At 38.9% G+C, this 27,983-nt stretch overlaps 2 long non-coding RNA genes across 2 annotated transcripts; one reads left to right on the top strand and one right to left on the bottom strand.

The window, feature by feature from the left end:
• Positions 1-56: 56 nt before the first annotated feature.
• LOC134155877 (uncharacterized) lies at positions 57-27,934 on the top strand. The gene is made up of 3 exons (XR_009961756.1): positions 57-135; positions 24,030-24,343; positions 27,318-27,934. It is a non-coding gene; the product is annotated as an uncharacterized LOC134155877 (long non-coding RNA).
• On the bottom strand, positions 8,728-19,890 carry LOC134155707 (uncharacterized). Its single transcript, XR_009961688.1, has 4 exons — positions 19,392-19,890; positions 12,046-12,367; positions 10,971-11,488; positions 8,728-9,961 (listed from the first exon to the last, which is right to left on the bottom strand). It is a non-coding gene; the product is annotated as an uncharacterized LOC134155707 (long non-coding RNA).
• Positions 27,935-27,983: the final 49 nt, after the last annotated feature.

Here is a 27,983-nt window from a genome sequence, read left to right as displayed (position 1 = left end):
CTAATTTGGGAATAAATATTAAAATACAAGCTTATATTGTTCTTTCTGTTTATAGGACTCAGTTTATATTCTGATGTTGATACATGAAGAATATGACGGTTTGTCAAGGGCTCCTAAAGCTGTTAAAACTTACAGGTAAGTCTTTCAGATACCCTTACTAAAACCAACATGTGTACAGGATTTCGCTAGATCTCATTTTCAAAAGCACTTATGTTATTTAGGGGTCTAATTCACAGTTCTGAAAACAGCTTGGATGCTCTTCAGAACTGTGGATACTGACCTTCAAAGGGACATCTAAGCATCTATGGTCAGATACTGAATGTAAGAGGAACCTAGGAGGATTTTTTTATAGTGTTTCATCACCTCAATCCCTTTGAAACTGCTTTAAACATTTTCCTTCAATTTAAAAAATGGGGCATGGATTTCTAAATCCTATGTGTAGTTATGAAAATATTACCTGTAATTTATTTAAACCTTGTGAATACCACAGGAAAATGGTGTGTTGTGGATGTAGTGCTATAGCAGAAAATGCGTTCTATGAATTTTTGGATAAATCCTGTTTTTATCACTCATGTGTCATTTTGGTCATTACTTGCTGAGCTGTACCATTAGAAATTTGGGTCAACACAGGCCATGCTTAAATTACATATGAGATGACCCAAATGTTTAAGGCAAGCAGGTATAATTCAGCATCACTTTAAGCAATTCATGCCACTGAAGTTCAACCCCATAAAAGTCCTACATCTTCCTGAGCAGAATTACTTCACCTTCTCAGATCTTTTCTCACATCTTCTCATATTAGTCAGGACCCCTTACCTTCCCATTCTTGGATTATCTGACTGGCTTGTGGCGCTGATGCAATTGCTGTCTCCATATACACTATATTATTAGTCCTAAAACCATAAAAATTTCACCTGAAACACAAACATACCTGTTACAGATAGTGTGTGGAAATACTGAAGGAGAAAATCTCAGGGGGAAAAACAAAAAAAGAGAACTTTACTTAAAGGTCAGCAAAATGTACCTGTTTGTTTCATGTGGTTATAATAATGCAGTATCCTATCAAGTAATAAAATATCACACAACATAATATATCTTTGGTATGCTTTAGTGTCATTGGTGGTATGCTTTAGAACAATTAGCAGGTATGGAAACAGAATAATTAGCATTGCTAGTTTTGCTTTTCTTTTTTTTTTTTTTTCTATTATTCTTTCATCCATTTTCAAGCTGACATTCCCTTTCCTATGTCCAGAAAAAACTGTGCTACTACACAGTGGCAAATGTGTACTGCATGATTAAAAGTCATGTTCAGAGCTACTGATTACAAACCCAGTGACTTCTTACAGGGCTGCTATATCTATGCCAAACTGCGTTATCAGACTCTCTGCTAGCGCAGCTTTAATGCAATGGCTTTTCATCGGTTCTGTTTAAAATACATGGGAAAACATTTGCCAGAAGCCCTGCATGTGATGTTGAGCACAGACTTTTCAGCTGTCTCTGTATTCTTAGAAAGGTGAAAAAGCAATGGCTTAACACTCTGTACTACCCAAAGCCTGATTTTTTGTCTAAGGTCACCTTATATTTGTAGATCTTGGAAAATTAACATGAATATTTATGATGGCATCAAAAATCAAGCAGCTGCAAATTGTTTACAACATTTTTAAGAATATGAAACCAACTTCTACTGTACATCAAATACCTCTGTCAGAACTGGATGAAAATCAAAACTCTTTGGTTACCTTTCCTATCCCCTTATGTACCTGAAAATTGAAAAATTATCAGTAGCACAGTTTTAAAACACTAATGTGTGCTGTATAGATAAAAGGCAAAACTTGAACAAAAATATCAAAATAATAATTCTAAACACTGCACATGAAATATTAATTTGAATGAAATACTAATTTGAAATATATGTCATAAAACCTTTTATAGGAAGGTTCTACATTCCAAATGTAGAATTACAGTCTGCCAAAAATTTCACCTCCTTATGCTTTTTCCCTGCTTTAAAAAAAAAGTTCTTCCAGATACATATATGTATATTTGAAAAAGTGTACATTAAAAATGTGTGCAATATTGGCTTCAAATATTTGTTGCATTTGTCTTCTACAGAACCATGATTTGCAATCTGCCACAAATTTAATAGCTAGCTGAAGAAATACATGAAGAGAAATAGTGCTATCTTTGTTTAGGCAGAAGTAATCAATTTAAATCTTGGCACTACTGGTAAATAGGTATTTAGATTGCATTTATTGTATGAGAACATCAAAACACTTAGTTTTGCTCAAACTGGAGGAATAATGTATGAACTTTAGATGAGACACACTACTTCCCTAAAAATTAATATCTTATATGAAAGGGAAAACTGTTCATCTATCTCTTAGGACTAATTTTCAGTCTTTGTCTTGCCAAGTATTGCCATCCGCAGCAGTGGTGACAGCAGCTTCAGCCTGCACAGGCTCACATGTCACAGCACAGACATTTGCGTACAACTTGTGGTATGTGGATTGCAATTTGGGAATGACTGTATTGGAGCTCTTAATCCATTTAAATACAACTGTGCAAATAAATAAAGGGTCTGATTTAGAGACTAGTTTCACTTTACCTCTTTTTAGGAGGTTTCACATTTTCTGTATTTAGTTTCTCCAGTTCTTTCTAACAATTAAATGCTACTTGTACTATTCCTCAGGTTTTTGCTGAAATACTTCTGACTCAGGAAGCATGTGGGATTTCAGGGTCCCCCCATTTCATGTTTTAAAGATAATTCAAAGACCTCTATGGTCAGATGTACCCCTCCGCTTTGCAAGAGGATCTTTGTCAACTGCCATGTAGTTCTTTCCGTTCAATAAGCTGAACAATAAACTGTTCCTTTTTCTGCTGCCCAGTGTTACAGACTGTCAGAAACTATCAGTCCCTGAGCAGCACTGCATTACAATTTAATAAAGCTCCTACAACCAGCATGCAAGACTTCATCAGAAGGCAAAATGCTAGTCTGAGAGGATAATAACTATGAGACGTTCTTTTAATAAGGACCATTTTTAAATGTTAAGAATGACTCGTTTTAATTGAAGGAGAGGAAAGGAACTCCTACCAGGAGTTAAAGATATCCCCCAGAACTCTCCAAAGTCTTCAAATTGTCTTGTACAGAAATGCCTGAGAATCAGAAATGAACAAAGGTTATGAAAAATTTCCAACCATCTTACTGTAAAGTTCATCTGATGAGGTTATTCTCTTCTGCAGTTAAAAATTTGGCTTTAGTTTAAAATAAGACACCTGACCATCCTGTTTACTGAAGGCAAATCATAAGACTCATTTTACAGACGCAACTTTTGCTGGGTTTGTGTAAGCAGGGATGCAGAACAATTACCATTCAAACCATTCTTTTCAATCTACTACACAATATCCACCTGTTCTGTCAGACAGCAGGAATGTGCCACAAATACAGACTACTGCCGTGACAGCAGCAGGTGTATGGCAGCAACAACTAATCAAATCAGCTGAATCGGAGGTGTGAATCACATTGCACTTCTGTGCAATGAAAACGAGCAGAAAGAAGAGAGCTAAATAGTTGTGAAATTTTGTTTTGTTTTATTTGTAAGAACTTGCTTTAAATTATAGGCAGTACAACTGGAAAAGGTAAGAAAAATAATGATGAATTGAAAGGAAAATGACATTTCAGCCTTGCTGCAAAGGAAAGGCAGACTGAGATAGGTATAGGAGACACCCATTGTAATCACTCTGAGAAAGCGAAGCATGGGTTTTGATTTTCCTAAAGAAGCAAATGCAAAAGAACTCTTGTCTGTACCATATGACTCATGATGCTTCTTTACTAGGCTTAAAGAGAATTGAACTTGAGTAATAGCACTATTAGAGCTCTTTACCAGGAGCTAGTTCCTGTGGTTTCACTGGGTCCAGCTGCTGATGACTCACAGAGGAAGTGCCAGAGATTAGGTGCACAGGGAAAAAATCAGAACAGCTCAGAAATAAAGCAAATCAACCAAGCATTACCTTTTGTGCACAATAGAACAATGGCTTAACAACTAAGGTTCAAAATGATCCATCTTATTCCCCTCATTTGTGCTATTCCTGTTGGAAAGACCACCAGGAAACATGTGAACCACTGTGGAATACACACTGTAATCAATGGAACATCTCAATTAATATTCCCTCTTGACTACAGCTAGAACAATACATAACATCAAGCAGTTTAGTCTCCAGCAATAATACCTTTTGTAAGATCAAGAGGTCTTTCCCTTGAATTAAGTTTTAAGTGAGGATTTTGAAAATTAGGTATTCTGCATAACATACAGTGTAGGCTACAGGTTCCTTAAGTAGTAGCTAGGTAAAATGCATACAGGCTGAGTTGTCATTAGATATGTTTTTATTACTGATTTCTCCTTGGCAAAAGTTGACATTGGGTTCCCTGTAGAAAAGAGTTAGTCCTCCAACAGGCTTTGTTACAAGCAAATACATCCAAGTTTGTATAAAATTTTTAAAACTGCCTCTAATATTCAGTTTTGTGCTACAAAAAAAAGTGTGTCCCCAGCAGCAAAAAGTGAAAATATCTAACTTAAAAGGTGAAAGCATTCTGGATCTTTACTAATGTACAGTAGCAGTGCTGCTGTCGGCTCACATCATTATAGTCTCGCACACATAGCTCAGGGGATGTTTTCTTAGAAATTGCGAACATTTTAGGCTCTAAACTCCTTGGGGAAGAGTCCTGTCTGAGTTGCTATAGATTGATAAAGCAGCTTATTACAAAAACATAAGACTATTTTGATTAGATTGTGCTATTTCTTTAAAAAATGTTTGGAAAGGGTGATGTACTAAGAACATAGGAAAACATACTGCAAATTTTGCTAGGTCAGCGATGCATCCTTGTTGTTAAAAATAAATTTTAATAGATAATTTAAACTACCTTCCACTATTTCCCATAAGAATTTCAGAGGTAAGATCAGTTAGTGATTATACAGAGATGCATTTTATAAACATTTGCTTCAGTGATTAATATAAAACAGGTCACAACCATCTCTTTAGAATATTAAGTAATGCACTTCACATGTTTACCATCAGCTGGCATTTCAAACCCCACAAGGTGACTGTGTGATACTGGTACATGGTCTCTGAAACACAAACTGTTTTGAAAAGGCCCAAATACACTCAGCCATAAGCACTTCAAAAACATTGCCAGTAGGAAAGGTGCTTCTGCTTGTGCTTTCCTATATGGAAAATAAAACATGAATTCAGTACATGAATTCTGTGTTCCCCAAGCACCACAGTATCTGCAGTAAGCAATAATGACTGCATTTAAGATAATAATGCATTGTGCATATATGATAGCTACTTGGGTGCAGAGCAGCAGTGCGCTGCACTGTGGGTGGCCAGGGTGTGCATTGGGTGCTGTCACGGCTATCCCAAGCAGTGACCTGGGGCACCCTGGGCTTTAGGGAGAGCTGCACCAGCTGTCTTGAAAGGCATGAAATTCCTCTGCCCTGGCTGCAATCACATGGCCTTCATGCACTCAGAAGCGCATCGATGGAGCAGGTCAGTTCATTTATTTTCCTTTCTTAGAAGTCAGTTATTTTACGTTTAAATATTTTCATTTCTCTCATCCACGTTTACTCTTTGGCGCATATGTGAAGATGAAAGGGATGAAGCCTTGTTCCTAGCAATGGCATAGATATGGATTCTGGAGGAAAAAAAGGTGAAATGACGTTAATATGCATTAGAAGTTGTTTATTTGATACTGTTATACTATCCCTTTAAGATATGCTAATATGAACTGGCTGTCAATACAACATCACTTAGTTGGTTTTTGTGTGGACCTTAGAGCACAACAAAATTATTAGTACATAAATCTCTACTAATTTACTGTAGATTATGATTCTTTCATCAACATGCACATATAAATTATACCATTAATCATAATGATTTCTTTCAGTATTCATGTGGATGTAATATGTAATTTCTTGGGAATCCCACTGTAATTTAGCATGAATTAATGTCCACTTATTGGAAAGCACTACCTACATTGATATTTCTAGGGGAAAAAAACAACAACTGTGATGCATCTTAAACTACAGCTTAAATGACCAGGGTGCTGGTAAACAACCACCAAAGAAGCATCACTGCAGGTAAAGGAAAGTTGTCTTAAAGGCAGTTTGTTTCGAAGCTCATTAGGCCAGATGGCAGCCTGTCTTCTAGGAGCACATAAAGCACATGCGAGGGAATGGGGGGGACGTCTCCTTCACTCTGCCCTGGGGAAGTACAGTGTGAATACATGGACTGAGGGGAAAGCTGAAGCAGAGGGGCACTGCTAGACCCTGGAGAAGGCACTGCAAAACCATCTGCTGCAATTTTTGACAGAGTGGAAGCAATAATAGCTACATCATTCTTAACAGGTAAGACTTTCTAATTGGCCACAACAATAATTTTCACTGAGAGAAGCAGTAGTATTCATCCATTTTTCTGCAGACTATATTTTTCCAATGGATTACACTTGGAGGTGTCTGGCCCATAGACTGAATAGGTGGAGGACCCATGAATGGGCTGTTTTGGCCTCAGTTTCCTCTCCTAAGAAATGCAGCTGCCTCCTTGAGAAGTGTTGTGCCCTTTCTGGACATGAAGTAGGAAATTACTTAATCTAGCTAACAAATACATAAATGGAACATACATATATACATGCATGCTTCATAAGTGAGACAGTGAGGGGGAAAAAAAGAAACTTCTGACTATAACGAAAGATTCATTAGGAAAAATGAACTAATCAGTGCTCTCCAAGGAGAAATTCATTCTGTTTAGGAGTCCATACCCTCTGCTGCTGCACATACTTACTATAATTTATATTATTATTTAAATCACTGCGTAAATTTTAGATACTTTTTAAAATCAAGTTAATGGACCATACTTTACTGCTTAGCATCATTTATATCAAGAATTAGTGGCTGTGGAGATAATAGATGTGAACACAGAGGAGAAAACACAAACAAGCAAATATCATAAAACTAATCTGTAGCACGGGCTTAAAATACAACCACAGAAATGAGTCCTTGGAAGAGCTGTGTGTTTCGTGGTACAGGCTTTCCTTTCAGCTCTGTGCACTCCTGTGCTTAAATACAAGGTATTCTTGAAATCACTTACCACCCCATAGGAAGCCAATCCTTGCGCCAACCTATCATGGCAATATTTATTCCACTGGGAAATGCCTCCCTCTCCTCACCTTAGGTACAAAAGAAGATGAGAATACAGCACAACTTTCCCATAGCCATAAGAGGAAGCAGAGATGGCAAATTAAGGAATTCTTGGGGAGAACACAGGCATCTGTAAAGACTGCTTAGGAACTGAAGAAAGGGGCTGAAACACTTTAAACAGACACAGCCTAGAAACAGAGAAGGAAATGGAGAAAGAGAATAAGTGAGAGGGAGAGGATCCTGGCAGCTGAGATAAATCCAGGACCTTCTGCTGTGGGCTCATTAAAAGGCAGAATATATTCCCTAAAAATGTCTTACCTGTACCAGGCAATAAAACAGCTGTGCATCATTGCTTCCTTCGGGTTAGCTGTGCTGTATTTTATTTCTCTGCATGCTCGCAGCAGAGATATTTTGACAATGAGCCCAGTTGCAGAAGCTTTGATACAAAGTCTTTCTTCAGAAAGACTTCAGACAGACCCAGATTCCTGTCAATGTCATGCTGAAGCTCATGTCATGAAGCCATCTATCATGCTGCCACAGAAACAGGATGGCCAAAAGAGTCATAGCAGCCACAGGGGAGGAAGAGATGGATCCTGAGAGGTGGGCAGTATGTGTGGCAGCAAGCAAAATTGGGACACATATAGGGCAAAGGCCAATGTTAGCACTTCTTATTTTACTGTACTTCTCTAACTTATTTTATGATGCTCCTGAAAAACAGAAATTTAGGTAAAGGGAGAGTGATATAGCCCTTGGAGTGCTAAACAAAAAAAAAAAGAAACAAACCCCAACTAAGTCTGAGAGGTCTGAGAAGGGAAATCTGGAAGGGGAAGGTCAAAGCAGGGATGATACGTCTAGTCTCACTGGGGAAAATGTCACTTATCCCATCACAGAGGAGTGAGTCGGTGAGGAGGGTAACAAATTTCTTCAGATTTGAGCATTAATTTTGTATAATTTAATTAAACATTGTCTTCCAATACAAAAACAGCTTGAAGCTGAGAATGCTTTGCTTTTGCATCTCATGACTCGAACTTGAACTCGTCCACATTCATATTCCCTCACTTTCAGTCTGCTTTCTTTCTGCCTGACTTGTAAACTTTCTACTCAGTAAAAGTTGTGAGGTTTTTCCATATAGCAAATGAACCTCCAGGCATAGGCCCTTTGCTGCTGCCACAGTGCAAAGACAGATGAAAAAGTAAGCTTTTATTAACAGAGACAATCTTGGGTCTCTGGCATCTTACAGCAAGCCCTGACAAAGCAGCTGTAGTCAAAGTCTAATATTAAACACAGAAAGCAAATATCATAAACAAGATATTGCCACCTCCTCTTTGCCCTGGCTAAATTTACGTTCTGCCAATGGGACAGTGAGAAAAGCTGGTTTACCTGTGTTGTGATTTATTCCTTTATTTCCTTTCTTCAGGAAATGCAAGTCATGTTTTATAAAGCTGTGTTTTACATTGCAGTTTAGAACCCACAATTAATTCCTGGAAGTGATGTTGCATAAAATTGTTTTTCTTTAAAAAAAGAAAAACCCTAAAAATGCTGGTTTGGTTTGCTCATTTCTGGTAACTGTAATTGTCTAAATGATTACTGTACCTATATTATTAGTTGCTACCCGAATGACTTCCTGCATTGCTTGGTCATCTGACAGTTTTTTACAAGCATTTTTATTGCCTATACGTAAATAATTTTCTTTCCTGATGAATTCATAAGCTGCTGCCTCAGACTCTCCCTATGTATCATCTGTGTATAACTCAGGGTCTGAAGGTAAGTGGGTAGATTGCTCACAGCAACGCATTTCATCCACATCCTTTGGTTTCAGAGGCAGCATTCACTTCCAGCTGTCCAGGAGCACCTCCATTACCCAGCCTTGTGGTAGAGCAAATAGCATTCTGGCCTCAGTCTTCAAGCAGTAGATTAGTGACAGCAGTAGGCAGACAACTTTTGTCCCCAGGGAATATTAGAAATCTAGAGCTAGAAATAGATGGATTAACTGAAATGCAACCCAACCTCTGATCTACATTATTGCCTCTCTTCTTTATCTCACAAGGGAAGCAGAGATAAAGAGTGATAGACACTGATAATGATGGAAGTCCGCGATAATACACCGAAGTGATAAACTTCTTTGTGGCCCTCATTGTGCCCAGTTGTCTTCAGCTGGTTATGAGCTCTAGCCTCAAGCTATTTACACCATGATCAGGCTAGTAATTAGCAAAATGTTTAATATAATATAGAAGCAATTAGGAGGTGATAACATGCAATTAAGATGTGTTTTCAGATTAAAGATTTTATAGTGCTCTCTTTCTTGAAAAGATAAAGTGCCTATCTCAAAATGTCAAACTGCAGTGATTTAATCTGAGTTATTTTCAATTAATATGCATGTATTCTTGCGATGTGTTCACCGTTGTTATTGACATTGATAAATTAAGCTCATCCCAGCAGAATTTATCCTTGAGTCGCTCTATATTTCCTGAATGTCAGTTCTTTATTCGTATTTTTTTTATGCCTACAAGCTGTGCACGATCTAACTCTAAATCCCTAGATTCATCCCTGGGATTACAGTAATGTGTCAGTCTGAGTGGAACAATAATCTGAAAGGGCATTGTTATAAATAGTGTGTTAGAATATAATTGTTTGTCATGTCGTTTCTCCCCTTTAAATCCCTCTGAGTCCTGTTTAAGTAATTTAGACAGCTAGAATGACAAGAGCCTTGAGACTTCACTTATAGAGTTGTCCAACCAGTCTTCAGTCTACCTTGTCTTCTGAGACTGTCTCATCTGCAAAGTAGGAAATGCAAACAACAGATGAGTTCCAACTACAGTGCAAATTTGTTATGAGATTTTGCTCAGGCCATTTATAGAACAATGTAAATGCTACTCATACTAATTTTGCCCTAGCTAGTCTATACAAGTGCTTAGACAATAGACATTAGGGTGTTTCTTTCTTCATTAAAGAAGTTAGAATCCTAGAGAACTGCAATTCACATACTGTAGTTCAATGTCTGAAGGCAGAGATAATTTTTTTTCTTTTAGAAGCTTTTTGATAATTTTTCTAATAATAATATTTTTTAAAATAGATGAGGCAGGAAAAATACCTTTTTTTTTTTTTTTTCTTTTTAATGGAGCCAGCTTTTTAGCAAAAGCGGTAACACTTTCAAGGAAAAATTGCTAGAAATGAGAGCATCCTATTAGATCATCCAGTCCAGCTTCTGGATCCTGTAGTGCTATTTCTTGTAATGCATTTTTCTGCTCTTTGGTCCTCTCTATTTTTTTTAGACATGCAACAACAAATATCAGAGGATTTACATACAGCACATATGTTGTAAACATAAAGGTTTTCATGAATCTATTCATGAAACAGAAAGGTTTTCATGAATTTAACAACTATTTCATTTCTTATTTCTGCTAAGTACTTTCCCCATACTTAGTGCTAAACAGTTTTCAAATATTTGTGTTTAGGTTTCTTCTCTTGCTCTTTCTTCCACCCACTAAAGTTCTTCCTTGTGATACTTGGGTGATAAAAAGGCAAGTTAGCTGAGAGTTACTTCTGAGCAAAGCAATTTGTATTTGGTTTTGTGTCATCCAACTGTGATTAAACTCTTTGGAGACCATGGATTTAGCAAAGTAAAATGATACAACTCATCACAGCTTATGCTGACTGGCCAGTCGCTGTTATCATTTGGTCAGCTAACCCAGTTCTTCAGCAGACTGTTTGAACACATTGAAATATTGCCATTTGGCAATCCCTGAGCTACTGTTAGTCAAATTATGCATATTTGATTCTTACCTGTAATATTTTTCATTAATTGTGCAGGCCAACTTCCAGCCTCTCAGTGTCTCTCAGGTAAGTCACTTGGGTCATAGAACAAAATGGCACTCTTGAATGTTAACTGTGAATATCTCCATGTCTTGTCCTTCAACTTTACTTCACAGAGCTTTTAAAAGACAAGCAAAGAACAACCACAATTAAACCAAGCTGCCAAAACCTGTGGAAGTGTCTGCTGGCACCGCTACTCATTATACAGATTAAGTTGTTGACTTTCACATATGTAAGTGATCTGAGAAAAGCTGTGTGAAGTATTGAAGACTCTCTTTTGGCAAAAGGTAAAAGGGAAAAAAAAAAGTACTCAGAGCTTCTTCTAAAATTTATTAGTGAATAGGTAAATATCTCACTGTGCCTAGGCCAACGAGAAATCCCACCCTAGGAGTGAGATTAGCTTAATTTGTCTAATTGAACCCGTCAGTAACAAGGCCAGACAGAAAGCAGTGACAACGTAGCTATCAAGTCCTAATAGCGTGGTTTGTCTAGGATCAGTATTGTGGTTTAAACCCAGTCAGGTAACTCGTTCAGTCACTCCCCCCCAACTTCTTTCCCTCCCCCTACTCCTGGAGGGATGGAGAGGAGAATCTAAAAGAATGCAACTCCCACGGGTTGTGATAAGAACAGTTTAGTAACTAAGGTATAACACAAATCACTACTGCTACCACCAATGATAATAATGATAAAGGAAATAACAAGGGAAGAGAATACATCACCTCACCACCAGCCAACCGATAACTCGCCCCCCCAGCCCGACCAAGCTCTGACCCATACCTCCTCCAACCCCACAGTCTTCCAGCCCTTCCAGTTACATCCTGGGCATGACGTGCTGTGGTATGGAATACCTCTTTGGTCAGTTTGGGTCAGGTGTCCTGTCTCTGCTTCCTCCTGGCTTCCCCTCCTCCCTGGCAGAGCATGAGGCTCACAAAGTCCTTGGCCAAACCAAAACACCATTGTTATCAGCTCTGTTCCCGAGCTGAAAGTCAAAACACTGCACTGCACCAGCTACCAAGAAGGAGAAAAATGACTGCTACTGCTGAACCCAGGACAAGTATATAACCAGCTATGTCCTGTCTATGCAGAAAGTTTTGAACCAGAAAGAATTATGGTATTTCCTTCTCCTGGTCAATGGGGTAATTCTGTAAGAGTAGTTTTGCTCAGTGGACCATGGCTGGGTACAGGACTTGCTAGGTGCCCTATACAGAGGGATGGCAGCAGTGGGTGTAAGGTGGAGTCTGCAGCATGGGGAGCCGGCAGGGATGGGTATCACAGCCTGTCACAGCCTGTGTGCTTCAGCCAATCTCATGGTGGAGTGAGTTATCTGGACTCCAGCATCTGAGATTTTGGGAGGATTTCTTGTATGTCTGGAAGTGAGTAGAGCAGTCAAAGTCACCTTTACAAAGATCACCCCATTGTTCATCCTGAAGCTCATGATGTCTCTGACTGTCCATGATTCCCTCCCTGAACAAGTAGTGCAGTAGTCCAGAGGTATTAGCAGAGGGAGGTAGTAACTCACGTTGTAAAAATGCATGATAGGAATAAAAAAACCTTAATGTTGACAGTATAAGACTAATACATAAACAAACATAGCAGTAACACAATGTGTTAGTGCCACTGGGATATTAACTAAGAGGGGTATTTCTGTGCTGGATTTGCCTCTAGCTACAATTATAAGACCATTTGTACAGTATATTTTTGTTTAATATTTTTCTTCACAGGCACTCCATCAATGTCATATACAGAGCTTACTGAATTATGCCACTCACATATTTAATAACAAATAATCCTTCCAGGAACTATTATGGATTTAAGTGTGATTATAGTAAGGATATCCAATAGCTACTTTAACTTATACAAACATCCATTTTGCAAAGCTGCAGACTTAATTATACTATAGCCTAGATATGTATTGGTTTCAGTTGTGCTTCTAACAAGTTCTTTTACTTTTGACTAAAAATGATGTGCATTACAATTTTCTCAAATAGTGGATGTGATTATTATATTATCCACACACAGATGAGAAATGTGGCATTTAAAATAATGTTACAAATCGTGCTAAAGTGAGTTTTGGTTCTGCTTCTCTGGGTTAATTTCTACATTGGTGAAATCAGAATCAGGCCAAAAAAGAAAAAAAAAATCACTTGATCAACAATGTCAGCCAGTAAAAGAAATGGTTCTTTGTTTCTTGTGTTTGTTTCTCGGTTTTCACATTCATGTAATGCACATTTAAGAAAAGAGGAAAACAGATTTTTGCAGATCTACCTTTGAACCTTAGAGTTGCTTTACAACACTTATTGCATTACTAACAAGCCACAGGTGTACACTACAGGAGCGGGTGAAAATGTAATTGAGGGGTATGATGACAGTTAATTGTCCATAATGTATTTATCCCAAGATGCACTTACGCATCTGTTATATATTTAGGTATTTGTTACTAGTAGCTTTGGTGATACTTAAGCAGAGGGGCATCTATATCTAAAAGACAATAAAAAAAGAAAATGCTATCAAGGGGCTCTAAAGTGGCAAGACAAAGAAAGTTCGTCTCTTTTTCACTGTCTCTGAAATGAATAGGCCTATTTATTTCAATGGGATTTTTTTTTCTTTTTCCCACATACACCATGTTAAGGTTTGAGTACAAAAACACTTGACTCCTGTTTCTGGGTGTACTACAGGACTGAATTACTTGATTACCTGCAGGCATTTTAGGAGTGATATATTTTGATATTTGCCTTTCTAATATAGTTTCTTCTCTGTTTCAGCTTATTGTTGTTATAAAGCAGCTTTGCACAATAGATTAAAGTAGTGTCTATTCACCCATTGACACTTAGAGGATTTATGTGTGGGAGTAACCCACAAACTTCCCCTCCTCTTTACTGCCTCCCTCCATGCATGCCTTGAGAATAGATGTGATAATTAGTCATCTACTTTTATCTATATTTGTATGCCTTCCAGACATTTAAGATGGGAACAAGTCCCTGTATTGAAGTGGTGTCCTGAATTCGAAATGCAGTGATACAGCTCACATGACTTTGGGAGATTATCCATTTTCTGGGCCTGCTTCTGCTCTCTGTGAAGTCAACAGCAAAACTCCTGCAAGGGTCAGCAGTGAGGAGAGCCAAACCTCAAAAAAGGAGGTTATTTCTTTTGAGATTGCGCAGTGGGAGTCAAATAACTGATATGAAACTGCATATCTTTAAAATCCAGTGTAGATTAGATTAATAACAGCATCAGTTTTGGGTGATGGTTAATACCAAGCAGACACTCAGTGAATAGCTCATGCTTTCTAAAGGTTTCGGTGTAAATGGACAAGCTGTATAAGGGGAAGGCTCGCACCGTACCAGGCAGTGGCAGAGTTGAGACCCTAACCCAGTTATGCAATGCATTACGCTCCTTGGAAAGTTAACTTTGTAATCAGAGTTCATCTTTCTTGCCATGAAGCTGGCCCTGCGTTTGGATTTGCTTGTAAAGACTCCCATCAAATTTAACAGGCTTTTTAAGGGGCAGTAGTCCCACTACATATAAGATTGGGGTCTCTGTAACCACATTATCTTAAAAGACCAGAACTCAGTTCATATCAGAAGCTGTTTACTCATTTGAAATTGGCTAAACATTAGCATCTTAGAAATATTATCTGAAGTTGCTGAACGCTGATATTAACCTGCTGCATGCTTGGACTGCTCTGATAAAAATGCAGTTGCTGTGGTAATTGTTATATTATGTTCAGAAAAGTGCCAAGAATATAATTGCTTGCAAAATGACTGTGCATTTCAGCTTTAATCTACATGGCAAAACTGTTTACTAAAATTAAAAAATAAAAAAAAATCCAAGTCTTTGCATAAACAAATATATTCAGAAGTAGACTCTTTATTAAACTTTTAACACCAAACTTATGTTTATAGTGTATTAACCAGACACTATTTATAGTGTCTGCTGTTTGTTAAAAACAAAACCAAAAAGCACATAGCATCCAAGAAACCCCCCAAAAAACAACCCCCCCAAAACACAACAAACCTAAACCACCAGAGGATGATTTCCTTAAGAATGTTTTCTCAGGTATGTTCAGAATATTAATTAGGCCCATCTATTTCTGTCGGATAATAACAATGTCCAAGAACTGAATAGAATCTGTGACCTGTGAAAGGGCCATTCATATGCTTTAGTCTGCCTTAGCGCATTCCTTAACAAGTGAACATAGACCTTTTTCATAGTCATCCTAAATGTTTCAACTGTGTGTTTCATGGTTTGGTTCTTGTGTCTCCAAAACACATAGCTTTTTTTTCTTTCTTTTCTTTTCTTTCTCTCTCTCTCCCTTTTTTTTTTTTTTTTTTTTTTTTCAGTCTAGTGGGAAGTATTCCATGCTCTCCTCATTTAAATGCTTATGCCTTTATGGTTATTTTTACTGCCATACCTATGGGGCTTCTTACTGTACTGCCTGTAGCTGAAGGAGATTTTAAAGGAATTAAATTTTTTCAGTTTAAATCTTCAGGGGCATACAACAATATCTTAAACAATTAGCAATAATTAAAAAGCATCTATTCGAACTACGTAAAAAGCAAATAGATGTAATTTAAATACAGTAGTCAGGCCTAAAGGTTTCTTGCATTAAAACCAGGAAGGGTTTTTCTTCCTCCTCACCCTCCTTTTATTTTAGGCAACTTTTCAGCAGTTACTTTAAGTATTTTGTCAGTTGTTTGGTGACTTCCAACATGTGAAATCAGTTTGTTGGTTCAGAGCATTTCCCTGAAAGTTTGTGTTAAGCATTACCAAAGCCTCCACAGGGCTGACCTAGGTAGTCTGCTTGGTTGCCTAAACTGAGAACAGAGGTTGAGCTGCTTTGGAAATTTAAGAGCCTGCTCTGTTAAATGCAACCGTTGTGTTTCACACACTGACTATGAAAATATATCTGCAGTACAGTAATCTAATGGAGATACAATCCAATATATGTAATTGCTGTATAACCCAGTAACTATAATAATTATAATAAATAGTAAAATGACATTAGAAATATTTTAAGGTCTTAGAAACAAATCCTACCATCATAAATTGCTGGATTTGCTGTAGTAGCTGTCTTTTGGTGCAGTGCTGTATGTGAGCAGAGCAATCTTCACAAGTGGCACAAGTGCCTGGAGCAGCCTCTGCTGCTGCTGATCACCAGTGATGGGACTCCAGAAGATAGCTGTGGTCAGACCTCAGTCAGACCCCCTTCCCAAGGCAGCCCCAGTCCATCCTATGATGGTTGTAAGGCACACTTGTGAATTGATGGAATTGAGACATTTTAATTTGTGCTGTAATGACCAGATTAGCAAGTTCATCCCATCCCTTGCTTTTCATTGCTCGTTTCCCTCCCTCTCTGTTCAAAACTGTGTTCAATTTTTTCTTGAGGATTGAAAGCACAAAAAATGCTATTGGAGTACAGTGCCACTCAAGTATTTTTTTGTAGCAATTTTGAGTTAAAGATGCTTGTCCTTGCCTGATCTCTCAGTCCCACAGCACACAGGTCATTGATCAAAAAAGAAACTTATGCTGACATATGGAGGAGGCCAGTGTAAGACAGACAGGGACAAAGAAGAAACAATTGGGCTAAGGCAGAGCAGCAACTACTTGTTCCAGCAGAGAGTGATGTCAGCAGAACTGCGCCTTTCCTGGATTGTAATCAAAATAACATAGACTTTTAGACTCAAATTGAGAAACTTGTACCTGCATAGTTTATCAAGGTGCCTAAAACCACTTGGATTCGGGTAGCCCTCTTTTTTTTTAATTTACCCAAAAGTGTATATGTTTGACTAATGTGGTTTGGAGTTGTTTCAGCTTGGAGTCTGAGGACATTTTCATAAGGGGATGAAAGGGAAGGGATAAATTCTAGACAGTTTGTTGTAAGTGCCAGAGAAAGTGACATCTATCTACATGAGCAAAATTTCTAACAGCACCTCACATCCACTGGAAAATGCTTAAGAGTCCACAAATAGAAAAAGGTTAAAAACTACTGACCTAAATAATTGGTTCAATTTTCAAGAGTGCTGAGCATCCAACTGTTCTCATTGATTATAAACAGATGATGATAACGAATAACAGCTCCCATAGTTGATGAAAGGCATCTTTTCTGGGGAACTTGTCCACAGATGCTTAGAAAAGGGATACATCTAATACAAGTCTTTGATAAGGAGGAAAATTTCTCCCTTGGTTGTCTATTTTATATGCATAGAGTACACAAATATTTTTGCTTTCACACTATCTTGTTTTTCCTTAGAACTCAGTTTAGAATTGAACTGTAGCAGATAAGAGAAAGCATAAGACAAGATCTTAGTTTCATATGTGGATTGTATGCTGCTTCATGCTTCAGTCCTGAAGCTGCTTTCATATTTACTGTATTATTTGACCACCTTTTTTAAACTTAGTATATTCAAGATCCTATAATATAGGGAAGTTAGAAAAATGTATGAGTCATCTGTTCAATTTTATACCAGTCTTAGATCTTTTTTTGGTTACTACATCCAACAGGTTTTGTGTTTTGATTCCATATTGTTGTGGTAAATACAGAAGAGTTGTGCTGTTTGCTGGGAGGAAAATTGCACCAAGTGTTACCAGGAGAAAACTGAAGCTTGCATTTTAGTTGAAAATTCTGGACACCCTCCTTAAAGTTTTTGGTTTTGATGTTGATTCATATACTTCAGATCTCTGGGCCTTTAGAGCTTTGTTTTAATTAATCTTTTGAAAGTTTCTACAAGATTGATGTGGGCAATGAATTTAGTCGGTCTTGTTTTGCAGTGCTCTAGTGCTTGTGGCAGACAAGAATCCAAGCTGAAAATATGTGAAGTCCTCTTGTCAGAAAGGCTTATGAGTCTATTCAAAATATCTTCATTCTATAAAATAATATACTTTATAGATAAAATAGCCTTGGTCCCTTTGTCAAATTCAATACTGCTCTGATGCATCAGTGTTTTGGGTAGCTATTGTTACACCACTTGTCAGCAATGAAAGAAGATTCTTGCAAAAGAGTGTTTTCCAACACTTCTCATAATAAGTGAAGGCATTAAGTTGTAACACTGACATTCGCTGGAACCAGTTTAAGTTGTTCACACATGAAGCCATCTGATCCATATTCCACCAGGAGAGTATTTGTATAAATCTTGATTAAACCGGTAATCTATTCTCAGGAACTTTTAAGACAATGAAATGAACACCTTCCCCTCAAAATCCACAAGACCACTATTTAAAAATAAATATCCTAATCTTGCATGTTTGGATCTTTCATGGTCATTGTCCCATTTTCATGTGAGATGTTAAGCTTGTCTACATGAGCAATACTTAGCATAGCACACACCTCGCAGGGTTGCTCACTGTGCCTAGTACATGGCAAGTGGCAAAGTAGAATAAGATCTGGAGTCAGTGGCCCACTGTCTGAGTCATAATGGAGTGCAACAGAAAAAAGATGCTCAGAAGGAGAGGAGGTCTCCAAGCAGCTGCTAGTCATTGTGTCCAGCAAGTTAATGAAGCCATGCTATGGGCAAGGGCAGCAACAGTTGTGCAGGTACTGCATTGGCCCTCTTCATATTCTGCTCCTTTTAATGACACCAAATGCACTTAAACTCATCAGTTTCACATTGTAACATAATAGCTAAAGTAAAGGGAGGTTGTTTAATAGATACAGATCAGCATCTCCACTCAGAAGAAGGAGCCAGAAAGCCAAACTTGGGGAATCCTGGGGGCCATAGAAATGCGAAGGCTGCTGAGAACACACACATGCAAATGGCAAATTTGATTACAACGATGGGCTGTCTGCTTTGCAGCTCCTGGAAGCCCACCCTCAGCCATAAAAATGCAAAAATAGTGCAACAGGCAATGTGGCAGAACAGGGCGCTCTGTATTCATTCACAATTAGGTGTTCTATTCTGTTGTCACCAGATGCTGCCACGCACATTACACAACAGAAATGGGATTAGCAGGAATAACAAAAACCTGTCAAAGCACAAAACCATGGCCTAGTAGTCCTGACAAATTAAGCAGCCTACAATGAGTGCCAGAGCATGAAAATCACTCACCCTTCCTCTTCTATCTCTCAGAGGTAGGCAGTAAATGCCTTCTTAAAGGCAGGCCACCATGTAGCCAACACCAGAAGCAGAGGAAAAAGGGCATTTTCATTTCTCATTGAGCATAGATTAAGGACAAACCACCTGACTGGTGAATATCTGAAAGGCACATTTCATTCTGTTAAATACAGACTTTGCATGTTCTTGCTATGTCCTAAGTAACCCATGTTATAAATGCTGTTATACCTACCAATGGATTTCTGTACATATGAGCTTCCATGGAGTGCTGTTAGCATGATTTGTATCTGCGTAATGCAAGATCAAACAGGTCTAATATTGATGCGAAACTCGTTTTGCTCACCATATTCATGCTGGTAGGTCATTGCACGGGTTGCTGGAGGATTCAGAAGGTGAGAGAAGACTATTTGTACAGAAACTAGCTCCAAGGCTGGAAACCAGATGATGAGTTCTTTGTGTATTGCTCTGGGGCAGCTGCAGTGTTTGCAGGTTTTTAAGATAAGAACAGGAAACTCATGTCTGCTGTAGCCTGTTTTACTTATCTTGATTTTAATAATGGTGTCATTAAGCTGAGCAGCCAACTGTGCTTGAAATTTCTCTAGGGCTATATGACGAGCTGCTCTTCATTACCCAGTTGTCCACTCTGCATCAAACTCATGTCAAAAGCGGTGACTTGTAACAAGCCTTTTTATGTGCTTTTTCAAGGCATCTTTTGGTTTTGTGGACTGCCTGTCACTCATTCTGCCTTAGTATTCTCCATAGATGTTGATCAGTGGCCACTCTTATTAAATCTGTATAGTTCTTCAGTTGGAAAATTTTTCTCCCAGCCACTCTCAGATGGTATTTACTGGTCCTAAACTTGGTGAACTATTATTCTTGACATAACATCAGCTGTATGGTTCTTCATTTCTGCTATGTATGATTTCTAATAACAGAAGTGTATGGCCATGGCAGGGGGGGTGGAACTAGATGATCTTAAGGTCCTTTCCAACCCTAACTATTCTATGATTCTATGACATCAGCTGTGGGGAAATGGGAGATAAGTAGCTCGAAGATCAAAATCTTTAGGCAGCTTTCTAGATCACACTTTCCCAATGCTCCTTCCCCCACTGTACTTCATCCTCACTTTTCTTCCTCCCTAAGGGACGGCAGATAAGTCACCCGGCTTTAGTGCTGCTGTAAGTTTAGATGACCAATTCAGCAAGGGTGACAAATGTTACTTTCTTACCTCTTTCCTGACCCCATAAGATTTTCAAGATTTCTTCTGGGAATTACTTACAGAAGATGTATTTCTTCATCTGTGGCACAAAACCCATTTTTCCCCTTTATTTCCGCCCTCAGAGAAAGTCCTTGGAGTAATAGATAAAATGTCAGAAATAATTAAGAAAAATACTGATATACACTGTGACAGAGAATTATACCTTTTGAGATGGTCATTGCCATCATCTGTAATCAGTCTCTTGATAGATATAAATACCAGCTTTATCACTTTGGTTTAGATGGTGATGTGTTGAATCAATGTTGATGAAGACTATATTTTGGCAACTTCAGTTAAAGGGAAAGAATAGTTTCAGTTGCAAAGCAGAGGGTGTAAATTCAAACTAGAGCAAGTAATTGACACAGAATACAGACATTCCTTTATGTAGGATCTATTTGATCCTGTTCATAAAAAAAAATCTTATCTTTTTCATTCATAATTTTTCTTTTACTTACTTTCACATTAAACATCTCTGTGCTTGGCAAGTAAATATCTCTGTGTAAGAGTGCTTAGGCAGCAATATGTTTGACATATTAAACACTCTGAACATCATGTCTACAGTGGCAGGCAAGTGTCAATGTCTGAAGTCAAAGAGCTTATTCGTTTTAATGTAGGTTCTGGTTCACCTTCAGGAATTTCCTGTGATGTGGTGACTCTATAGTATATATACTGATATTGTCACAGCCATGTTCTATGGTACATAAATAAATAAATAAATAAATAAATAAATAAGAAGTGCTAAGGGACCAGAGACCTTTCCTGAGGCATATCTAGGAAATCTGCAGCCTTGGAGATAGACAGCCTTGGATAAAGCCTTGGGCATCCTGAGTGAGAAGACTGCACTATGAAGAGAGTAAGAAAGTGAACTAAAGGGGGAGTGATTTACAAGGTAGCAGAGACATTGGCACGTGATAATTGGAGATTTGATGTCAGCATGATAGAAAAGGAAAATGCAGAGGACAAGAAGAGCTACAGGAAGAAGAAGAGAAATTTCATGAAATATGAGGAAAGATGTACAGAGGGCAAATTTGCCTGAAATAAACACAAGGCAAAAGCTGATGCTGCTGTGGTGCTCTTGGCTGACAATAGTACAGTTCTGTCCGCAGAAATTCTGTCTTGTCTGTTCTGCCAAGATGCATCTGTGGGTCATGAGGGAATTGGCAGATGTAGTGGCCAAGCCATTATCTATCATATTTGAGAAGTAGCAATATGGTGCAGTTCTTGCTGACTGGAAAAGGGAAAATATTTTTAAAAAGGGAAAAGTGGAAGAGCCAGGGAACTACAGAGCAGTCATTCTCACCTTGATGCCGAGCAAGATCATGGAGCAGATCCTCTTGAAAGCTACGTGAAGGCACATAGAAAATAAGGGGGTGATTGGTGACACCCATCATGGCTTCACTAATGGCAAATCGTGCCTGACAAATTTGGTGTCCTTCTAAAATAAGGGGCCAAGACATTGGTGTATAAGTGAAAAGTAACTGGTGTCATCTACCTGGACTAGTGGACAAACATTTGACACTGTCCCACGCAACATCCTTGTGTCTAAGCTGAAATGGCACGGCCTGGATCGATGGGCCACTTAGTGGATGAGGAACTGGCTGGGTGGTCACTCTGAAATTGTTGTGGTCAACAGCTTGATGTCCAAATAGAGATCAGTGATGAGTGGTGCCCCTCAGGAGTCAGTATTAGGACTGGCACTGTTTAATATCTTTGTCGTTGGCATGGACAGTGGGATTGAGTGCACCCTCAGCTAGTTTGCAGATAACACCAAACTGTGTGGCTTGGTTGATACGCTGAAGGGAAGGGATGCCATCCAGAGGGGACCTTGACATGCTTGAGAGGTGGGCCACTAAAAACCTCATGAAGTTCAACAAAGCCAGGTGCAAGGACCTGCACCTGGGCTAGGGCAATCTCAAGCACAGCTACAGGTTAAGCAGAGAATGGATTGAGAGCAACCCTGAGGAGGAGGACTTGGGGGTGTTGCTTGACAAGAAGCTTACCATGACCCAGCTATGTGCTCTTGCAGACCAGAAAGCCAACCCTGTCCTGGATGGTATCAAAAGGAGTATATTCAGCAAGACGAGGGAGGGGATTCTCCCCCTCTATTCTACTCTGGTGAGATCCCACCTGGATTACTGCATTCAGCTTTGGGGGCCCCAACAAAAGAAGGACATGGACCTGTTGGAGCGAGTCCAGAGGAGGGCCACAAAGACGATTAGGGGGATGGAGCACTTCTCCTATGAAGACACGCTGAGAGAGTTGGTCTTGTTCAGCCTGGAGAGGAGAAAGCTCAGGGGAGACTGCAGCTTTCCAGGACCTAAGGAGAGCCTACAAGGAAGCTGGTGAGGGACTTTTTATAAGGGCATGTAGTTTGATAGGACAAGGGGGAATCATTTTCATTGAAAGAAAACAGATTTAGATTAGACATTAGGAAGAAGGTCTTTATTGTGAGGGTGGTGAGACACTGGAACAGGTTGCCCAGAGAAGCTGTGGATGCCCCATTCCTGGAAGTGTTTAAGGCCAGGTTGGATGGGGCTTTGAGCAACCTGGTATAGTGGAAGGTGTCCCTGCCCATGGCAGGGGGGTTTGGAGCTAGGTGATATTTAAAGGTTCTTTCCAACCCAAAACATTCTATAATTCTATGTTTCCATGAAAAATTTACTTTCTAAGAGCTTGCTTTCTGCTTGGCATAGAGAATATATATCTAGTGAATACCTATGCCCAGGAGCCATGTCTTTTGGTGCTAAGTGGCTATTCAGATTATTAGGAATTTATGTCCTTAATAAAGAATCTTTTTGTCCTGCATCTTAAAAGAAAGGGTTATATTTATTTTCAAGGGAAATGGATCATGACTAGATTTATAGTACCATGTACTCAAAGATCAAATTGCATGACCACAAGCATTTATATTTTTATTGATAGGAAATAATATAAAGGAGCAAGAAGCTTAGGTACAGCTTAAGTGTTGAGGATTTATCTTTTCCAAAATGCATTAGAAAAGCAAGTGGACTTGGAATGCCAGTTAAAAAGCTAGGATCACACACCATAATTTATTACCTTTTATATTTAGGTAGATTTGAAGTACAAGTTATAGTGCCTGCAAGATCAGCTTGAACTGGTCTGCTGTATTTTATGATGTACAAAGTAGCAATTGGTTGCATAAGGGGCTAGAGATTTGGCACTAAATCCTCTTCAACTTTTAAATGGCACTCTGTATTCTTTGATTTTTTTTTTCTAAAAAGCCTTAACAGCTATGTCTACATAGCAAGTAGGTACCTTAACCTGCTTTGGAATGGATCTCCACATTAAAAGACTTGAATCTACATGCAGACCTCTCAGTTCACTCAAAACCAAGTTACAGACCTTGGGAATTCTGGGATATTTCAGCAGTGCTCAGGGTCAGAGTTCTTGTGGTCTACATTAGACTTAAAAATTAGCTGGGCCCAAAATCCTCAGCAGGAGCACAATCGACAATCCCTTAAACCAAAACAATCTAAACAAAGTAATCTACTGCCTCAAAACCTTTCTATAAACCCCAGATTCTTCCTGAAATTTTTCTAGAGTTTTCTTGGCGTGATTTGACCTCTCTTTTTCTCTATCTTTAAATTTCTTTTCTCCTTGTCTATTCGTTCAAAGCAACAGTGAAGGAATTATCCTGGTTGCACCACAGTTAGAGTAAGTCTGATGACAAACAGTAGCTTAATGTTTATTTTGATTATGCAGGCGTGAAAATCTGTCGAAGCTGACTTGGGAAGTCTGAATGTTACTGCCTTCATAGAATTCTGTATCCTGAAAACATGGAAATCTCCCTGATGTCTGAGGTGTGCATGCAGTTTCACATTGTGCGATATGTGAATAGCAGCTAATATGTGCATCAGGGAGCTGAAGAGTACATTGTCTTTTCATGTAAAGGTATTAGCAAAGTACCCAGAACTAAGTTCTTCAAGCAGTTAGGAAAGCTGATGGAGCATAGCAGAGCTGGAGACTTTTCTTTTTGTTTAGCAGACCGTGTTGTGTCTGGGCTCAGCACACACCCAGTAAGTACAAATTGTTGGCATCACCCAATAATTATTGTTATATCTGGAAGACTGCCTGTCATGTGGATAGCTTTAGTGCACAATATGATGTGTGGTATGAAACAACTTTTGTATTTTTTCAGCCAGAATACAAACCAAAGAGCTGCAGAGCATATCTGTGCAGAAACAGCCAAGGAGACCTGGCAACCCAACAATAGCTCCTGGTGGTGCAAAACCTGGCTCTGCTGGAGCTTTTGAAAATGTCCCATCTCCTCACTTTACTGCTGGCTCCACAGAGCTTTAAATCAGGCACTGCCCAGCTGACATTGAGAAGCCTGAGTCTGCCTTTGCATTTTAGCTTGGATCAGGAGCAGATTTCTAAAGCAAATCTTGTGACCATCTTCTCTGTTTACGCTTTTGTTCATGTTGAGGAACTGCCTTGAGTACATGAACTGGAATTCATTTTGGATAAAAGTGAAACAGAACATGTGCTCTAAGACTACCTCTGACACACTCCAGCTAGAAATAGAACTCAGTCTGTGGGGTTAAACAGCAGAGAGTCCAAAGTCAAAAAGAAAAAAAATCAAAATCCAAGGAACCACCTAAGGAACCTGAAGGTGCACAAGTCCATGGGACCTGATGAAATACATCTACAGGTCTGAGGGAACTGGCAGATGAAGTGGCCAAGCCACTATTCATGATACTTGAGAAGTCATGTCTCTATGGTGAGGTTCCCAATGACTGTAAAAGGGGAAACATAAACCCCATTTTTAAAAAGGATAAAATGGAAGAGCTGGGAAACTATAGACCTGTCAGTCTCACCTTAGTGCCCAGCAAGATCATGTAGCAGATCCTCTTGAAAACTGTGCAAAGGCACATAGAAAATAAGGGGGTGATTGCTGTTGCTCACTAATGGTAAATTGTGCTTGACAAATTTGATGGCCTTCTGTGATGAGGTTACAGTGTTGGTAGGAAAGGGAAGAGTGACTGATATCATCTGCCTGGACTAGTGCAAAGCATTTGACACTGTGCCACACAACATTCTTGTGTCTAAACTGGAGGGGCATGGGCTTGATTGATGGGCCACTCTGCAGATAAGGGATTGGCTGGGTGGTCACTCTGAAATTGTTGTGGTCAGCAGCTTGATGTCCACATAGAGATCAGTGATGAGTGGTGCTCCTCAGGAGTCAGTATTAGGACTGGCACTATTTAACATCTTTGTCTGCAACAGTGGGATTGAGTGCACCCTCAGCAAGTTTGCCAGCAACAGCCGCTGTGTGGTACTATCAACATGCTGGAGGGAAGGGATGCCATCCAGAGGGGACTTTGAGAGATGGGCCACTACAAACTTCATGAAGCTCAACAAGGCCAAGTGCAAGGACCTGCACCTGGTTTGGGAAATTCCAAAGCACAGCTACAGGTTAAGCAGAGAATGGTTTGAGAGCGACCCTGAGGAGGTGCGGATCTAGCATGTAAAAATGTGCTAAGGTTGACAGCAGTGCAAGTAATCAAATCCTCTTAATATAAGCTCTGCTTGGTCTCCCATATGGTTTTTAGTGCCTGGTAATTGTCTGTGGACCAATTTCCCCTGCAGTGTATATACAGTATGTATGTATATATAAAGGGAAAGGAGAACAGCAGCCTCTCTTGGTGTAGCAGACAATGGCTAAGTAACACTGTACTAGATAGATATTCACCCTAAATTAGGCATAAATCATTAATCAAATCTTAGAAATAATGATACTAACTAGGGGAGTGTGGCATGAGAAAAGAAAAATACATTTTGTATTGTTTTGTTTCAGCTGTTTTAACAATACTTTTTTTTTTAAAGAGGACTTCATGCTATTTGGATTGTTTTCATTGAAATGTGAAAGAGATGTATTCGTATGCAAGTGAAATTGTATTTAGGGTTTTTTTCCTCTTTTTGAAAATCAAATGTACTTAGTACACAACATAGGATTTACTTATGACATTGGGACATCAAGCCATTTTTGTAGAATTGCAAGAAAACATGAGAAAACAAAGTTTGCTATTAGTGCTGTTGGCAGAACTTTGAACTGGTGAAAGAGATACATTCCTTACTATTCAGATGTATTTCCTTTCTGTGTTAATATATGATAGCTATGCATCAGTTCTATAAGTCCTTGAAAGGTGTGATATTCACTTCAGTATTTTAAAATTAAGTTTGATCCATCTTAAATTTCAGCATGAGTTCTCATTGGCAGCATGATGTTAATAAATCATCAGAGCACCATTGATTAACTGACTTACTTAAGATTGCAAAACCAGCAAGAACTTATACTGGGCCACAAACCCCACTCTATGCCTTTGCCATTAAGAGAGCTAATAATTTCCCACTGACAGATTATTAAGTTCTCTCTAGCCCCGGAGTTAATATGAAAAATATTTAGAAGAGGCTTCTGGGCAAAGAACTGGTCAGGTCTGGTCCAGATCACAGCAAGCTGTTCCAGGTGAGGCAGGCACTCAGCTTCTTCACCTGAGAAATGGGGGGAATTATTCTGGTCCTTATAATGTGGTTACAGATTGACTGGGTCCCATTCCTTTCAATCCGTTTTCTACTTCTGCTGTAGGATAGCATTTCCCAAGTGCTTAACCAATTAGACTTCAGTCTGACTTTTCTCATTACATGTTTCTCTGCTCTCCATTCCCTGCTCACCTTTCTTTGATGTTGCATTTTCATACATTATATTCCCCACATGCACTTGTACAATTCAGACTATATTGACCTTATTATAACTTTCACTATCTTCATAATGAACTGGCTCTGTTTTCTCATTGCATGTAATGGAAAGAAACCCACTGTCAAATAGCAACTATTAATAGCATGAATTTCTCCTCACTAAACAGAAACACTCAGATCTGCACCTGATAAATTTAGTAAAATTTGATCTAACTCTGTCTCCTTCAAAACACCAGCTTGGAATCCAAATTAGGTTTTAGATTAGAACAGTCATCAGGACTCTCTTTCTTCTAGGAAAAAACAGAAATATTTGCAGAATGATTCAGCTCATACAAGATGGATCTTAAAACACCTTAAACAGGTGAAGATATGTGAACACCCTCCATGGTGAAAAAACAGCCATGGACATCTGGAGTCCTGACTTGGTGCCCTTTACAGAAGGAACATCTACACAGGCCATATTCTTCAGCCTGTCAAAATGGTAATGCAGAGAAGATATGAAAAAGGATTAGAAGATCATGACTGCCATGGAGATAAAGAAGTGCCCACTATTTTTTCAGATACCAGAAGTGTGGACATTAAATGAAGGCAACATTCACAGCCTCAGAGGAGACCATGGTGGTTCTGCACACAGCGTGTAACTGAGGATTACCTGCCATGAGCCTGTGTGCTGTGGGCATTTATCCTTTATGGGGCTCAGTGAGCATCTGGAGAAGTCCACAGAAAAGAAATCCAGCAAGGACTGCTAATAGGAAGCCTGTGAAGTGCAAATTTTTGGAGGCTGGCAGGGTTTTCTGGGTAAAAATCACTAAATGTTTGCTCCTTTCTTGCATTATTTCCTAAGCATCCACTCTTGGTAATTGTCAAGGACAACTGGGCTTGAATGCATGTCTTGCACAAACTCGTAAGATTTCTCTTTTAATCTTTTCTTTAAAAAAAAAAAAGGTTTTGGGGGTTTTT

This window comes from Pezoporus occidentalis, unplaced genomic scaffold (genome assembly GCF_034315485.1).
Source record: "Pezoporus occidentalis ecotype Australia unplaced genomic scaffold, CSIRO_AGI_Poc_V1 ctg8, whole genome shotgun sequence".
NCBI classification, from domain to species: domain Eukaryota; kingdom Metazoa; phylum Chordata; class Aves; order Psittaciformes; family Psittacidae; genus Pezoporus; species Pezoporus occidentalis.
This window is presented reverse-complemented; position numbering and strand designations above follow the sequence as displayed.